Raw genomic sequence first — 17,673 nt, forward strand, 5'->3', positions numbered from 1 at the left:
TGCCACCTGGGAGGCGCGGGATCATGTGGACCGCCAACCAGTACTGCAAGAAGCTCAACGACCTCCACCGGACGACGTGGGTGAGTTGGCATCTTCCCTGGCACTGGTCCCGCCTGCCACCCCCGGCTGCCCCCTGTAGCACCATCGATCACACGCGAGGCAAGACGTAAAGAACTTCAATCGAGGCTTTATTGAGCAGACTTGTTCAGACTCATTCCCCAGCAGCTCAGTCACAGAATGCAGCTGCGGGGATTAACCCAGGTCCTTATACCCCGCCTATCTGGGTGGAGCCCAGTAGGCGGCGGATCCAATCGGGATCCAGCATCTGTCCTCCAATGGCTCCTCGGCATTCATGGTGTACCTTATTACCCTTAATACATACCACCACACCCCCCCAAGACCTTGTGGCCCAAGACCACACCCACACCCAGTACAATACCGTACCTGTACCACAGCACACCCGGCACCCACCTGCGCACCACACCCATCACCAGCAGCAGTGCCCATGCCTGTCCCCACCAAAGCCCCACCCCCACTCCACAATGCATGAAGCCTGCGGCTAACGATGCCCTCTCTTTGTCCCCGCAGGAGAAGTCGGCCCATAACAGACAGGAAAGGCCCAGATGGGTGACTGGGTGCCGGACATCAGGGTCTTCGCCCACTATGGGCAAAGGGCCCTGGAGGTCACGAGGGTGGCCGAGGACAGATCGGACACCGCATCGAGATTGGACTGTGCCACACAGGTGAATATCCACCGCCCCCACCTAGATGACCCATCACACATGTCTTGTTCATGCCAGACATAAATATCCCTCCCCATCACTGATCACATGTCCATTCTCCCCCAGGATCTCCATCAGATGGTGCCGGCCCATCCGGAGTGGCCCCCGCCCCGGCCTCCCAAGAGAACACCTTGGAGGACAGCTCTGCGGATGCCACCATCGAGGCGTCACAGCTTTCATCTCCACACTCCACCAGCGCAGATCCACACATCTCAGTGGGTGAAAGTAACGGACAGGCTTCTGGGGCACATCCTGGTGAGCACCACAAAGTTGGTGATAGACATCAGGCGGAGGCAGGAACGTCGAGGAGAGACAGTAGTCGGAGGTCTGCTGGACCCCAGGACCCAGCTGCGTCCCAGTCAGATGTCCAGCCTCTGGACCATGTTGTCCCGGTGCCGATGCAGACACTAGGCTGCAGCCGTGAGATTCCGAAGGGGATGTCAGCGACACTCCAGCCGGTCCATAGCCAATTGGAGGAGCCCCAAAGGCTACAGGTGCAGGAGATGGTGCTGGTAATGTGTCACACTGAGGCAGCACTGCTGGGGTGGCAACCGCAGTGGAGAGCCTGGTGCACGGGTCGGCAACATGAGTCTGGTATCCAAGACATGGCCAAGGCTGAATGCCTCGACAGCATGTCCCAGTCTCAGGTGGGCATGGCTGAGGCACTCCAGAGCATGTTCTAGTCGCTGAGGACTATGTCCCAGATACAAGTGGACATTGGTGAGGCACTGCAGTGGGTGGCCCAGTCACAGAGGTGCATCGCTGAGGGCATCAACACCATGGTGCAGGCAATGGGGAGACACCAGGGCTGGCAGATCCAAATGATGCTGGGACCTGTGGAGCTCAATCTACCTGCCCTTCCATCTTGAGGTGACCCCCAGGGCCCTAGGGGCATCGTCCGGGAGGACAGAGCGCTGGAGGCCAGCACGGAGCCCCCTACAGGTAGACAAAGGCGGTCATCGTCTCTCGCAAGTCCCCCTCTCCTGACAACGGCCCATATTGGGATCAGTGGGCGGAACAGGATGGTGCGGCAAGGCATGTGCCACCGGCGAGTTGGCCGGGGCCCTCCTGAAGACGCCTGGCAGAGACATCAAAGGCCACAGGGAGCAGTAAGCAGCAGGCTGCCTCTACCTCTGATGTGCATCCTGGGGACACATCTAGTCGTAGCAACAGAGCACGCAGGGCTAAGAATCTTGAAGATCATCGAGAGGGCACTGAGGGGTGGTGAGGTAGCTAGGGACAGTTAGGGTCATGATTGTACACCATTAAAACACATTACACCTGAGACATGTGAAGCTTCTGTAACTTAATTGCACACTGCGGCCAGTCTGCACCTGCCACCCCAGGGTGCCCTCCCCCGGCCCCAGCCCCACAGGCAAGGTGGTCTTAGATCTGGTAACCTTCCCATCCCCAATTAATACCACATGCAGGTGATTGGTGTGTGTACTGTCAGCAGACAGACGGGAATCAGACTTGTAATGATATGTATATATGTAGATAACTAAAGGGTTAATTATAACATCTAACTGTAACATGCCCATTAGAGGGCACCACTAGATCCCACTATAAGTATCAGCTCCTAGAGGATCTTGGTCTCTTTCACCCCAGGAGTGACTAGACAACATGAGAGATAGATCACAGCATATTCGCACGTGTAGTTTTGAATCAGTTAATACATTAATATTTAATTACTTGATTACTAGTGATAGTTCTGTAGAGTGTCAAACTCAATTATAATTAATCGTTACTTAATTAATTAGTTTGCTTTAAGTTAAAGACTCGTGGTTTCTTCAGTATCACACCATCAGACCCTTCTGGATCAACAGCAACTAGGAACAAAATATGTTACTGAACCAGTAATATAACAAGACAATGGCATAGATTAAGAACCACCAGAGCTCGGCTCACAGCGGGTTATCAACACCCGCTGGCCTGATAAAGTGACCTGCTGACCAGCTGGGGGGAGGGGGTGGTCAGGTTGGGGTTGGAAGGTGGGTGGGATGGGGAGAGGGGGTGAGATGATGGATGAAGCAGAGGCAGGCGAGGATGAGGGCCTTCCTGGCCTTCCAGGCATAGTGGACTTTCCATCATCACCGCGAGACCTCCATTTTCCAGCTGCTGCTGCGGACCCTCCCCGGGCTTGTCCTTCAGCCCCTCCTGGTCCAGCATCTCCTCATCCTCCTCCTCTGACGAGGCCTCACGTTCCTCCTCCTCCACCTCCAGCATGTTGCCCTGTGCTGTGCCAGGTTGTGGAGGACACAGCAGACCACCACAAAGTGGGCAACCCTATGGGGGGTAGGGGGAGGGTACTGCAGGGCACCACTGGAGCGGGCAAGGAATCGGAAACCGCATTTTAAGCAGTCTGATCAGTGTGGCTGGCCACATGGGCCTCGCTATATTGGGTCTCCGCATCGGTCACCAGCATCCACACTAGTGTCATTAGCCAGGATCAAAGCGGGTAACCCTTATCCTCCAAGAACCAACCGGCCATCCTGCGGTGTCCCAGCATCACAGATGTCAGTCTTCAGCCAATACAATTCACTCCACGTGATATCAAGAAACGGCTGAAGGTACTGGATACTGCAAACACTATGGGCCCTGACAATCTTCCAGCAATAGTACTGAAGACTTATCTCTTAAACTTGCCATACATCTCGCCAAGCTGTTCCAGTGCAGCTACAACACTGGCATCTACCCGGCAATTTGGAAAATTGCCCAGGTGTCCTGTACTGAAGAACCCGGCAAATCCAACCCAGCCAATTACTACCCTATCAGTCATAAGAACATAAGAACTAGGAGCAGGAGTAGGCCATCTGGCCCCTCGAGCCTGCTCCGCCATTCAATGAGATCATGGCTGATCTTTCAATTCAATTCTCCATCATCAGCAAAGTGATGGAAGGAATCATCAACAGTGCTATCAAATGGCACTTACTCAGCAATAACCTGCTCACGGATGCTCAGTTTGGATTCTGCCAGGGTCACACATCGCCTGACCTCATTACAGCCTTGGTTCAAACATGGACAAAAGAGCTGAATGCCAGAGGTGAGGTGCGAGTGACTGCTGAATTTAAATCACCACTTAATCCCCCTAAACCAAAAAGGGTCAAAAAGATTTTCTAAATGGTGCAGAAGGATTTTCACTCCCTGACTCCTTAATGCAGACTTAAGTAAGTACTATTCAGGTCAAACTAATATTTCAAGTTATTCCCAGTATAACCTATATTTACAAAGAAGATTTTATCTACTTACCACTCAGTAGCTTCGATCCTGAGTTCAGCCTTTATGAGGTCATAGTACAGTAGATTTTTCGATATTTTATAATAACCACTATTTCAAGTTAAAGTGAGTTTTTAACTTACTTTATTTTACTTCAAAAGATAGCATCACTGTCTTTACAACAAGTTAAAAAAAAAATCTTGCTTCTGGAATTTCCATTCCGGTTGTTCGGACCTTCGTGGCCCGCTTGACAATCTCTCTTCTTATCTGTGGGTGTTCTCAGTAACATCGATTCCCTGTTCGGCTCCTGCATTCAGTCATTCCCATCTACCGAAGCAGCTCTGAGAGCTGGAAATGATGATAGCTGTTAGCAATTCAGGATATTTATTGCCCTTCTAACAGCCACGCTGGTTGCATGACATTATCTTCAAGTAATATCTTCTGCTCATTTATGTAATTTTGTTTGTCCATTGTATTTATCTAGTTTCCATCATGTCTAACAAGAGGATGTTTCAATGATAAGCATTGGTTGAAAAAATGCTTTGATGCTTGTCAAATCTTAGAAGGGTGATACATTTGGTTCTTGTCATGTTTAAACTGATTCCTGCTTGGTGTTAATTTATGCTTTAGTAGACTCAATCGTTGTCTCCAGACTTCCACTTCTAACTGATGACATGAAGTTTCTATTATTCACAAATGCACATTATTTCACGTAATTCACTTAAGATTCTGGCAATTCTAATCAATTGTTTGCTAAACAAATTAACTTTTATAAAAGGGTGGAATACTGTTCCCGTTATGTAACTAAAAAACTTATGCTGTAATCTAATACCTTTCTTTCAAGGGAGAGAAATTCTAGCAAATTATTAGATTACAGCATAAGCTGTTTTAGAGCTGTCCTCTTAACACCTGTATGATAAAGGCTGTCTGCATTTCAAACCCTCTTTTCTGATTGCTGTTAGCCCTTTGTGGGATTATTGCTTGCTTTTTCTCATATTCCTTCAGGTTTTATCAGACCTTCATGTTTCAAATGACATCTTTCCCATTTTACTTTACACTGCCCTTGACATCAAGGCAGCATTTGGCTGAGTATGGCATCAAGGAGCCCTCACAAAACTGGGGTCAATGGCAATCAGGGGGAAGACGCTCCGCTGGTTGGACTCATACCTGGCACAAAGGAAGATAGTTGTGGTGGTTGGAGGTCAATCACCTCGGGGAGGAGGGGGTGCGAGGGTTCCTGGATGGGTTCAAATTTCCTAAAGTGGAAGAGGAGCTGGTCCAGGGCCTGGGGGCCGCAATTGGGCTGAGGGAGGTGATGGATAGTATGGGGACGATGCAGTTAGGTAGGCCCCGGGGCCGGATGGGTTACCGGTAGAGTTTTATAAAAAGATTGGGACTGCTGGTGAGGGTGTATAATGAAGCAAGGGAGAGGGGGGATCTCCCCACTACATTGTCACAGGCTTTCACCTTCTTGATTTTGAAGAGGGACATGTAGCCGGAGCAGTGTGGGTCATACCACCTGATATCAGTATTGAATGTAGTCACCAAGTTGATGGCAAAGGTGATGACATGGCGAATTGAGCACTGTGTGTCAGACACGATAGGCGAGGATCAGACGAGTTTTGTGAAGAGAAGGCAGCTGTCAGCAAATGAGCAGAGGTTACTCAATGTAATAATGATGTCTTCGGAGGGACAGGATATAGAGGTAGTGGTGGCGATGGACGCAAAAAAGACTTTTGTTCGGGTGGAGTGGGCGTATTTGTTGGAGGTGTTGGGGTGGTGTGGGTTTGGGCAGGGGTTTGTGGAGTGGGTCCTGCTGCTATATAAGGTGCCGGTCGCGAGCGTATGGACAAACCGAGTGAGTTTGGGGCACTTTGGGCTACACCGTGGACCCGGCAGGTGTGCCTGCTCTCCCCATTGCTTTTTGCCTTGGTGACAGAGCCGCTGGCAATGGTGCTTAGGGGGACAATGGACTGGAGAGGGATTGGTGGGGGGGGGCGAGTTTCAGGTATCTGGGTGTCCAAGTGGCACGGAGTTGGGCGCAGTTGCATAAACTGAACTTAGCTTGTTTGGTGGAGTAGATGAAGGTGGACTTCAAGAGGTGGGATATGTTGCTGCTGTCGCTGGCAGGGAGGGTGCAGACAATGAAAATAATGGTGCTGTCGAGGTTTTTGTTTGTATTTCAGAACCTCCCGATTTTGTCCTCACGTCATTTTTTAGGAGGGTCAATGGGCTGATCTCTGGGTTTGTGCGGGCGGGGAAGACCCCACAGGTGCAACAGGCTTTATTGGAGCGGGGGCGAGGGGGGATGGGGGTCTGACGTTGTCGAATGTGAGAAATTATTACTGGGCGGCGAACATTGCGATGGTGAGGAAATGAGCCGTGGGGTGAGGCAGCATCGTGCAGGGTTACGTGTTTGAGGGCTTCGTCGTTGGGTCTTTACCGTTCTCGCCAGCCAGGTACTCCGTGAGCCCAGTGGCGGTGTCACCGTTGAGGGCATGGGGGCAGTAGAGGCAGCATCTGGGGCTGGAGGGTGCCTCGGTGTCGGCGACGATCTGTAATAACCGTAGGTTTGCACCGACGGGGCTGGACGTGAGGATTTGGGGGTGGCAGCAGGTGGGAATTGAGCGCTTTGGGAACTTGTTTGTAGGGGGCAGATTTGTGGAGCTGGAGGACCTGGAGGAAGTATATGAGTTGCCCAGGGGGTATGGCTGTAGGTATCTGCAGGTTCGGGACTTTGTGAGGAAGGAGGTGCCGTCCTTTCCTGAGCTGCCACAAGATGCGATGGGGTGTTGGTGTTAGGGGGGCAGGTGGGTTGTGGTTGTTTATTGAGTTGCTTTGTTGTTCTTCTGATTTTTTGTGTGTATATGAGAAAATGCCTTGAATAAAATATTTTTTTAAAACGAGTGACAGGCAATGACAATCTCCTACAAGAGAAGGTCAAACCATCGCCCCTTGACATTCAATGGCATTACCATCACTGAATCCCCACAATCAACATCCTGGGGGTTACCATTGATTAGAAATTGAACTGGACTAGCCATATTAATACTGTGGCTGCTGGAGCAGGTCAAAGGCTTGGAATCCTACAACGTGCAACTCACCTCCTGAACCCCAAAGCCTGTCCACCAACTATAAGGCACAAGTCAGGAGTGTAATGGAATACTTTCCACTTACCTGGATGAATGCAGCTCCATGTGAGCCCCAGAGCTCTGCCCATCAAATTATTGCATGCAATGCACAATGCGTGTTGAGCAAGAGTCAAGCATCAATGGCCACAGGTGGCAATAGCCCACACCCAGTCCACTCATCATTGAGCAGTCCATTATCAGCTCAGCAGAGTGCACCTATTTACTGATACCATTCAAATGTCACATATTCAATCTTATCATAAATATATTGCCAGATAAATCAAACGTGAAAACCAATTTCTGAAAATCTGTGGCTCCTTGTAAATATTTGCACGTAATTAATGATTTTATTTCATATATTGACGTTTAATTTGATTTGCACTTAGTCACACAGTATAGATTATAATTTTTGGCACTTTCATTATCACCAGACATATGTTTGATTTGTCGATGCCAACATTTCATTGGGCATATCGCAAATATTTATTTTACCTCAACCCAAAATGTTCTCAAATGCTTTCCTTTGTCAAATGCTTTGTCCAAACCCTGGCAAGTGTAATGGACCACATCAACACGGTCCTATCATGCTAACTGTATAGCCTGTCAGTTAACCTGTCAAGGACATCTGGTCGAAACAGCCATTGAAAATGGTGTCAAATAATGAAAAGCACCAAGCCAAATTTCAGACTCAAAGTGAAATGAATTGGTCTTTCATTGATAACGTGGCCTTAGTGCAGTCTGTGTGCGAGAGAGAATTCCCCAATTGCTCTGTGAATGTATCTGTTTCCCAATCAGCTGTGCTCGCTGAGCAAGTGGGGAAGGAGAATCGGGCATGAGAGCCTTTTGCCTGGTTCCTGCTCACAGCATAAGGAGCTGCATATTGTGACCAGGCACTGCTTGCTGCCCAGAAAACTCATGCTGTTTCATGAAACACCCTCAATAAACCTCCATCTGCCTATCACTGTCCTCGCCAAATTTTACACCATGTCCTTTTGTAGCCGGAGCCACAATGAAGTTGGTGTGGAAAGTCAGAGTCATTACTAATGACAGAAATTTGTTTTGCTTCCGGCTTGGGTTCTTTGTTAGGAGGAGCTTCTTCACCCAAAGGGTTGTGAATCTATGGAATTCCTTGCCCAGTGAAGCAGTAGAGGCTCCTTCATTAGATGTTTTTAAGATAAAGATAGATAGTTTTTTGAAGAATAAAGGGATTAGGGGTTATGGTGTTCGGGCCGGAAAGTGGAGCTGAGTCCACAAAAGATCAGCCATGATTTCATTGAATGGTGGAGCAGGCTCGAGGGGCCAGGTGGCCTACTCCTGCTCCTAGTTCTTATATTTGCTCCACTTTTCAAATTTATAATTTCCTTTGCAGCAGCCGCCAATGGTGGAACGATTAAAATTGCTCATTTGCAAGAGTGCAGAAATCTCAGAGGTATGTTGTATAGCTGGAGGAGGTTTCAGAGATAGGGAGGGGGTGAGGCCATGGAGTGATTTGAAATCAAGAATGTGAAGGTTAAAATTGAGGCAGTGCAGATCAGTGAGCATGGAAGTGATGGATGAATGGGATTTGGCATGAGCTAGGGTACAGGCAGCAGAATTTAAGATGAGCTCAAGTTGATGACGGCCATCTCGGGGATTATTAAAAGATTATTAAAAAAGTCAAGTCTAGAGATCACAAACATTCAATCCCTCCACCACCGAGGAACAGTGGCAGCTGTGTGTACCATCTACAGGGATGCACTGCAAGAACCTGACATGGTTCGTTAGGCAGCACCTTCCAAACCCACAACCACTACCATCTCGAAGGACAAGAGCAGCAGATACCTGGGAGTCCCACCACCTGGAGGTTCCCCTCCAAGTCACTCACCACCCCGACTTGGAAATATATCACTGTTCCTTCACTGTCGCTGGGTCAAAATCCTGGAATTCCCTCCCTTACAGCACTGTGGGTGTACCTACACCTCAGGGGCTTCAGCGGTTCAAGAAGGCAACTCACCACCACCTTCTGAATGGCAACTAGGAACGGGCAATAACTGCTGACCTAGCCAGCGACGCCCACATCCCGTAAATTAACTTTAAAAAAGCAAAGGCATGGATGAGGATTTTAGCATCAAGTGAGCTGAGGCTGGGGTAGGAATGGCTGAGGCGAGGCCTTGGCTGGATTTGAAAATGAGAGTTTTTAAATCAAGGCTTGACTGGGCATCAATGTAAGCCAGTGAGTGGAGTGATGATAGGGGAAGAGGACTTTGGTGTGATAACATGGGTACTGGAGGTTTGGACAATCTTAAGTTTATGGAGGGTAGAATGTGGGAGAGCAGCCAGAAGTGAATCGAAATACTCCAGTCTCGAGGTAACAAAAGCCCGAACGAGGGTTTCAACAACCAATGAGCTGAGGTGGGGCTAAGTTGGACAATGGCGGAGGTGGAAATAGACGGTCTTAGTGATGACACGAATATGAGGTCGAAAACCATCTCGGGAACCAATATGACACCAAAATTGCAAACAGAATGGCTTAGGCCAGAATTTCCCAATCCCACTGAAATCAACGGACATTTGAATGGCTTGCTGCATCTGCCACGGGGATCCCATGGGACCGGAAAATCCCGGCCTTAGTCTCAGTCTGTTCCCAGGGAGTAGGATCATACACATCATACCGTGGAGTATATGTGCCTGAGATCCTCTAGATGAAAGTGTCCACCATCCTATAGGGCAGGATTCGCTCAGCCAGGCCGGAGAATCGCCGCGGCTGGCGCGAATCGCCTCAGAGCGGAGAATCAGCGCCATTGGCGCCAACGCGGTCGGCACAGCGCCGGCCGTGGGGCCGCTCCACAGGGACCCCCCCGACGATTCACCGCCCGGGATGGGCGAGCGGCCGTACCACAAAACCCGAGTCCCGCCGGCGCCGTTCCAACCTGCTCTTAGCCGGCGGGACCTCGGCGTTGAAGGGTCTGGGGCGGCCTATGTGCGGGGGGGGAGGGGGGGGGGGGTAGTCATTCTCTCCCTCTAATTGTGTCTCCTGTAAGAAGGCTACTGTAGCCAGTTAAAATGGCTAACTCCCGATTTAGCAACGGCTGATGGGAAAATCAGCCAACAGGACTAAAACAAGCAGCTACATGTAGACTGTGTATTCACCTCTGGGAAGGCCAGACAAGATCGATACCAGTAACCATCAGCACAACAAAACACCAGTGATCTGCATACTAACGAAATCCCCGGGAACAATGTGCAACAAGTTAGACACACAAAGGCAACCCAGACTTTTCGGTGCCAACAGGAGCCTACACAAAGGGAGGTGAACGATCACCTCAAGACCGCCCATCGATCAAGGAATCGCTCCAGCATTGGAGAATATCGAACCAAGTGATTGGGACAAAGTCCAATCACTTGGAACCAGGTACAGGGTCCGCCCTGAAAGGCGGGAAGCCCCTGGGGGCCATAAGAATAGAGTCCAAGTTCAAGTCGACCCTTCTGCTACCCTTCTGCATCCTCCTGCACCCCTCTGCTTCTTCTTCTGACCGGGTTACTCAGCAACGCAGACCAACCCTTGACAGTGACCGGTCCAGCCATCGCGAAACATCCAGTAAGCCTTACTTCAACGCTTGCGACGAGATAGGCGCTCCTAGCTATCAATCTGTACCAGCTTCGAATCCCGCAGGCTCAGAACCTGAATGAAAGGCCATTCGTTTCCCTGACCTGGTGGGCCATTTCCAAGTTAAGTATTGGCCTGTTAGTTGTAGGAAGTAGCTTAGATGAAGAATTTATGCATGAGTATTGATTACTGTACACAATAAATGTTCTTTGGTTTAACTCTTACTAAGCGGTGTATTGGATTATTGATCATTACTCGGACTTGAACCACGTGGCGGTATCAGAAAGATACCTGGCGACTCAAGAGCAAAGGTGATAGAACAGAGCAATTAAACTAAGGCAAAAGTTAGCAACATTATTTGGCGACTTCCTGACGGGACCCGATCTAGAAGTGGAAAACCACTCCAAGAGAACCCAGAATTTGAATTAGAGGTCCAATTGGAAACAGAAAACACAAGTGTTCAAGGAGTTCTGATCAATACTCATAATTTGGAAGTGTGTGTATGCATGCGTAACTAACAGGGCTATAAGGTAAAACTGATAGATTTTTGTTGCGTCAAAACTGTCGGAAGTTTGTAAATCGGAAAGTAGCAAAAGCCGTACCCGTATTTACAGCACCGCCTTAGCTCCCCTGTTCCAAATTTAAAAGAAGCATTCGGATAGGAAAGATGGCAATGCAGGCAATGCAATGCCTCATGAACCCAGAGGAATTTGTGGTCGCAGCGACCAGCAGCAGCAGAGTGGGACAATGTCCCATTTGGGAGGAAGAGATCAGGAAATATCTCAAAGGGAAAGGATGGCCCCTTTGGAATGATTTCTGTGATAACGAGGAATCAGGCCCGGGAATATAGGACATACTTGGTGGGAGAACCTGAGCGAGATCCACAAAAAGAGCTTAGGGAAAGCTTGCAAGCCGATGGCAATCATGTCCTGTTTGGCACAATTGCGTGCCAGAGGAGGTCGTTAGGACGCTGCGGAAAGAAGTTGAGGGCATACATCGAATGAGTAAGGTCGATGTAAGCGGAGTAGAAAGAGAGAATTTAGAATTGAGGAGGAAATTGGCAGCAAAAGATGGACAGGTGGGTGACACCAAAAGGGCTCACCAGTCTTGTCTGGCACATTTAAGCAGCTTCCAGTCTCAATACGAAAAGGCCTATCAGGACACGCAACGTGCAGTCCTGGTACGTGAGGAAACAGAAAAACAGGTAGAAGCGTTACAGAGACAGTGTAGCGATCTGAAGGCAGCATTAAGAGCACTCCATGCTGCCACCACAGAACAAAGATTCGTTCAGCCAGGCCGGAGAATCGCCGTGACTGGCGCGAATCGCCGCAGAGCGGAGAATCAGCGCCATTGGTGCCAACGCGGTCGGCACAGCGCCGGCCGTGGGGCCGCTCCAAAGGGACCCCCCGACGATTCACCGCCCGGGATGGGCGAGCGGCCGTACCACAAAACCCGAGCGCAAGAATGAGGCACGCTTGGGTCGGGTGATGGCTACACCTCCGACGTCCCCAAGGATGCCGCGTGGTCGGATGGGAAGGCATCCAGGCTCTGGACGGCCACTTCCTTGAGGTCGAGGGCCCCCTTTTCTGGAAGCTGCTGCCGGATGTAGCTGGACCGGACACCTGCCACATAGGTGTCCCAGACCATCAGCTCTGCGTCCTCGACCGCTGGGACAGTCCTGCAGTTACAACTGCGGACGTGTACTCTCAGTTCACGTAGGTATTCAGCCAGTGACTCACCCTGGTGCTGACGCTGCGTGGTCAGGAGATGTCGAGTGAGTACCTCATTCACCGGCCTCACGAACTGTCGTTTGAGCAGCTCCACTGCCTCTGTGCATGAGGCCGCATCTCTGATGAGCTGGAAAATCCTGTGGCTCACCCGGGCGTCGAGGAGACGCTGTTTAATTTCCGGGGAGACCTTGGCGGCGAAGGAGCTGAGGTAGGCCTCAAAGCAATTGAGCCAATGCTCAAATATTGCCGTAGCCTCCGGCGCCTGCGGGTCAAGATTGAGGCGTTCTGGTTTTAAAACTGCTTCCATGTCAAAAAAAATTCTACCTGATTAAATTGATACCAATCAATCCAGTCAAAACGGTAGTTAACAAGAACTGTGGTTTTAATCAGCTAGAATGTGTCCACCGGTAGCTTCTCCCGCACTGACAGGCAGCCCCGGATCGATGGGTTATATACCTTTTCAGAGGGGCGGAGTCAACAACAACATCAACACAACAACAGTAACATAGAACATAGAACATAGAAAATACAGCACAGAACAGGCCCTTCGGCCCACGATGTTGTGCCGAACCTTTGTCCTAGATTAATCATAGATTATCATTGAATTTACAGTGCAGAAGGAGGCCATTCGGCCCTTTGAGTCTGCACCAGCTCTTGGAAAGAGCACCCTACCCAAACTCAACACCTCCACCCAACACCAAGGGCAATTTGGACATTAAGGGCAATTTATCATTGGCCAATTCACCTAACCCGCACATCTTTGGACTGTGGGAGGAAACCGGAGCACCCGGAGGAAACCCACGCAGACACAGGGAGGACGTGCAGACTCCGCACAGACAATGACCCAAGCTGGAATCAAACCTGGGACCATGGATCTGTGAAGCAATTGTGCTATCCACAATGCTACCGTGCTGCCCTTAAGAACAAATAAATCTACACTATATCATTTTCCCGTAATCCATGTACCTATCCAACAGCTGCTTGAAGGTCCCTAATGTTTCCGACTCAACTACTTCCACAGGCAGTGCATTCCATGCCCCCACCACTCTCTGGGTAAAGAACCTACCTCTGATATCCCTCCTATATCTTCCACCTTTCACCTTAAATTTATGTCCCCTTGTAATGGTGTGTTCCACCTGGGGAAAAAGTCTCTGACTGTCCACTCTATCTATTCCCCTGATCATCTTATAAACCTCTATCAAGTCGCCCCTCATCCTTCTCCGCTCTAATGAGAAAAGGCCTAGCACCCTCAACCTTTCCTCGTAAGACCTACTCTCCATTCCAGGCAACATCCTGGTAAATGTTCTTTGCACCTTTTCCAGAGCTTCCACATCCTTCCTAAAATGAGGCGACCAGAACTGTACACAGTACTCCAAATGTGGCCTTACCAAAGTTTTGTACAGCTGCATCACAGTGAGTAAATACAATAATATATACAACAGCCATACGTGGCTCACCACAAGGACCCTGAGGGGACTGGAGATAGAGTTATGGTATAGTGGAGTAGTAGAATAAACCTTGTTATATCCTGTTCGGCTGGCTTCATGTGAAGTCGCAGCCTTTGGTCACAACACTGACGACAAGGATGGGATTCACCAGCCAGAAGTTTGCATCGTTCGTGGCTGCGAAAGGCATCCGGCATGTTCGTACTGCCTCTTGCCACCTGGCCTCAAACGGGTTGGCCAAACAAGCGGACCAAACCTTTAAGTGGGCCATGAAAAAAAACAGCTGCAGGATGGTGGGAGACATGGAGGACGCGTTTCCTTTTCAGTTCCCGCTGGACGCCACCACCAGGCTCACACCTGGACAATTACTCCTGGGGCGACAACTCAGTACTCGCCTCAATCTCCTCGTCCCCGAGGTCGGGGCGCGGATCCGTCAGTGCCCAGGCCGCTCGACGAAAGACTCACATCACAGGGCCCAAAGATACGCACCTTCGATTCAGGCGACCTAATCTCTGTGTGAAACTCCGGGGTGGGAGCCACAGGGATCCCTGGCCTGGTTGCCCAGGCAATGGTCAAGGCCCAGGTAAATGCGGCACCCGCCATCCGCACCACGTGCGTCGACGGGACCACGAGCCGCTGGAGCGGATTCCGGAGAGCTCCCTCAGGCTCCGGGCACCGTCCCCGTGCCGCCGGGGCGGGTCCCCGATGCCCCGTCGAGGTTGGACCCCCTTTGCTACCCTAAAGAGTATAATTCACCCCGTTTCTCTCCAGGCCAGCGTTGTCACAACTTACATTCCGTTCGCCCCATTCTATTCTTCTAAATTCCCGCGCTGCATGGGCTATATTATTTTATTCTATTTCTTACCTGAACGACCTGTCGACCCAAGACAGCAAATATACGATCCTGCTGTTGCTTAAATGATATATCAGTTCACAAATCTATTTATCAGTTTCACTGTGGTATTGTTCAACCAATCCCTTCTATTCTCCCTCACACTGCAAATAATCTCAGCCTGACAGTGATCCAGAAAGAGATCTGCAGTGCTGTTTCTATCATTGAGCTTCTCAAACTCATACAACTTACTCTTATTGATCTCTGTCATTGACATCTCGACTCCTCGTCCCTCTTTTAATTTGGTTATTTCCTGAGTTTGCCATAAAATAGAATAATCAATGCTTTCCAATCATGCCATTTAATTTTCTTTTCCTTCCGTAATCTTTTATACCTCAGACACCAATCATCTATATACTCTTAGCTTCTTGTCTACATATCTCTGAATAATAGACAAAATTTTGGCCATGGTACATAACTGTAATACTCAACTTAATATAAAGAGATGGGGCGTCATTCTCCGACCCCCCGCCGGGTCGGAAAATGGCCGTTGGCCGCCGTGAATCCCGCCCCCGCCCCCGCCGAAGTCTCCGGTACCGGAGATTGGGCGGGGGCGGGAATCGGGCCGTGCCGGTTGGCGGGACCCCCCGCTGGATTCTCCGGCCCGGATGGGCCGAAGTCCCGCCCAGGAATTGCCTGTCCCACCGGCGTAAATCAAACCTGGTATTTACCGGCGGGACCAGGCGGCGTGGGCGGGCTCCGGGGTCCTGGGGGGGGCGCGGGGCGATCTGACCCCGGGGGGTGCCCCCACGGTGGCCTGGCCCGCGATCGGGGCCCACCGATCCGCGGGTGGGCCTGTGCCGTGGGGGCACTCTTTCCCTTCCGCCTCCGTCACGGCCTCCACCATGGCGGAGGCGGAAGAGACTCTCCCCACTGCGCATGCGCGGGAAACTGACAGCGGCCGCTGATGCTCCCGCGCATGCGCCGCATTTCCGCGCCAGCTGGCGGGGCAACAAACGCCATTTCCGCCAGCTGGCGGGGCTGAAATCCCTCCGGCGTCGGCCTAGCCCCTCAATGTTGGGGCTAGGCCACCAAAGATGCGGAGCATTCCGTACCTTTGGGCCGGCGCAATGCCCGTCTGATTGGCGCCGTCTTTGGCGCCAGTCGGCGGACATCCCGCCGTTGGGGGAGAATTTCGCCCCTGATCTTTCAACTAGTCACAAATATTCCTTTTTTCAAACATCAAGGATAGTCACCAATCTATTTCACTTGGTTGGAAATTAACCCCCTTCAAATAAGCTGAGGACAATCCATTAATTTGGGCGTAGTCACAAACTGCATGATTCCCATTGGAACTGTACCCAGCAACACAACTTGTGTTTCTTTCAACCCACTTACTCGAACCACACAGGGGCGCCATTATGTAAAGAATATTCTTAAACTTAGTGATTTTTATTTCAGGCTCAAGTGTGCTGTCCGAATGCAGGTTAATTACTCAGATACGTAAACATTACTGTCATACAATTAACTCATTCTGCTTGCTATGCTAGAGACCCAAGGTGATCACGCTCAGCTTTTGGAACCATTTTCATGCGACCATCCTAAAAGCCTTTCCCAGCAGGGCGGGAAGCAAATACTTATTTCTCCCACTGAAGTGCAGAACCATCTGTGATATCAAGTCATGTCACCTGGTGCTCAACAATGTGTATTGCAGTGAGGTTCCTTCTCACCTAACCACACGACATAGACATAGGGCGAAATTCTCCGTTATTGACGGAAACTCCGCCGATCGGCGCAAAAAACGGCGCAAATCCCACTTGCGTCACATCATAAAAATGGGCCGATAGTCTGCGGCCCGAAATGGGCTAGCAGCGACGTAACGGGATCCGCGCTTGCGCAGTGGTTCACGCCGTGCAGCGTCATACGCGCTGCACGGCGTGACGGCTCATAAGGCCGCGCAGCTCCCCCCCACCCGACCGGAACAGCCGACCGCAACACCCGACTTGATGGCTGGCCGTCGCTCAGCCCCGAGGTTCGAGTCACGCGATGTGGAGGCGCTCCTGGATGCGGTGGAGCAGAGGAGGGACGCCCTGTATCCCGGGCACGGCCGCAGAGTTGCCCCACGCCACAGCCGGCGTCTGTGGAGGGAGGTGGCAGAGGCCGTCACCGCTGTGGCCCTAACACCACGGACAGGCACCCAGTGCCACAAGAAGGTGAACGACCTCGTCAGAGCAGGCAGGGTGAGCGTCCCCCATACCCCCCATATCCCCTCTCCCCCAAATCCCCCCTCCCCCATATCCCCCCCTCCCCATATCCCCCCCTCCCCCATATCCCCCATATCCCCCCTCCCCATATCCCCCCCTCCCCCATATCCCCCATATCCCCCCTCCCCCATATCCCCCATATTCCCCCCTCCCCCATATCCCCCCTCCCCCATATCCCCCATCCCCCATATCCCCCATATCCCCCCTCCCCCATATCCCCCCATATCCCCCATATCCCCCCTCCCCCATATCCCCCATATTCCCCCCTCCCCCATATCCCCCCTCCCCCATATCCCCCCTCCCCCATATCCCCCATATCCCCCCTCCCCCATATCCCCCATATTCCCCCCTCCCCCATATCCCCCCTCCCCCATATCCCCCATATCCCCCCTCCCCCATATTCCCCATATCCCCCCCTCCCCCATATCCCCCCTCCCCCATATCCCCCCTCCCCCATATTCCCCATATCCCCCCTCCCCCATATCCCCCCTCCCACATATCCCCCCTCCCCCATATCCCCCATATCCCCCCTCCCCCATATCCCCCATATCCCCCCTTCCCCATATCCCCCATATTCCCCCTCCCCCATATCCCCCCTCCCCCATATCCCCCCTCCCACATATCCCCCCTCCCCATATCCCCCATATCCCCCCTCCCCCATATCCCCCATATCCCCCCTCCCCCATA

The sequence above is a fragment of the Scyliorhinus torazame genome, chromosome 1 (assembly GCF_047496885.1).
Source record: "Scyliorhinus torazame isolate Kashiwa2021f chromosome 1, sScyTor2.1, whole genome shotgun sequence".
NCBI lineage: Eukaryota > Metazoa > Chordata > Chondrichthyes > Carcharhiniformes > Scyliorhinidae > Scyliorhinus > Scyliorhinus torazame.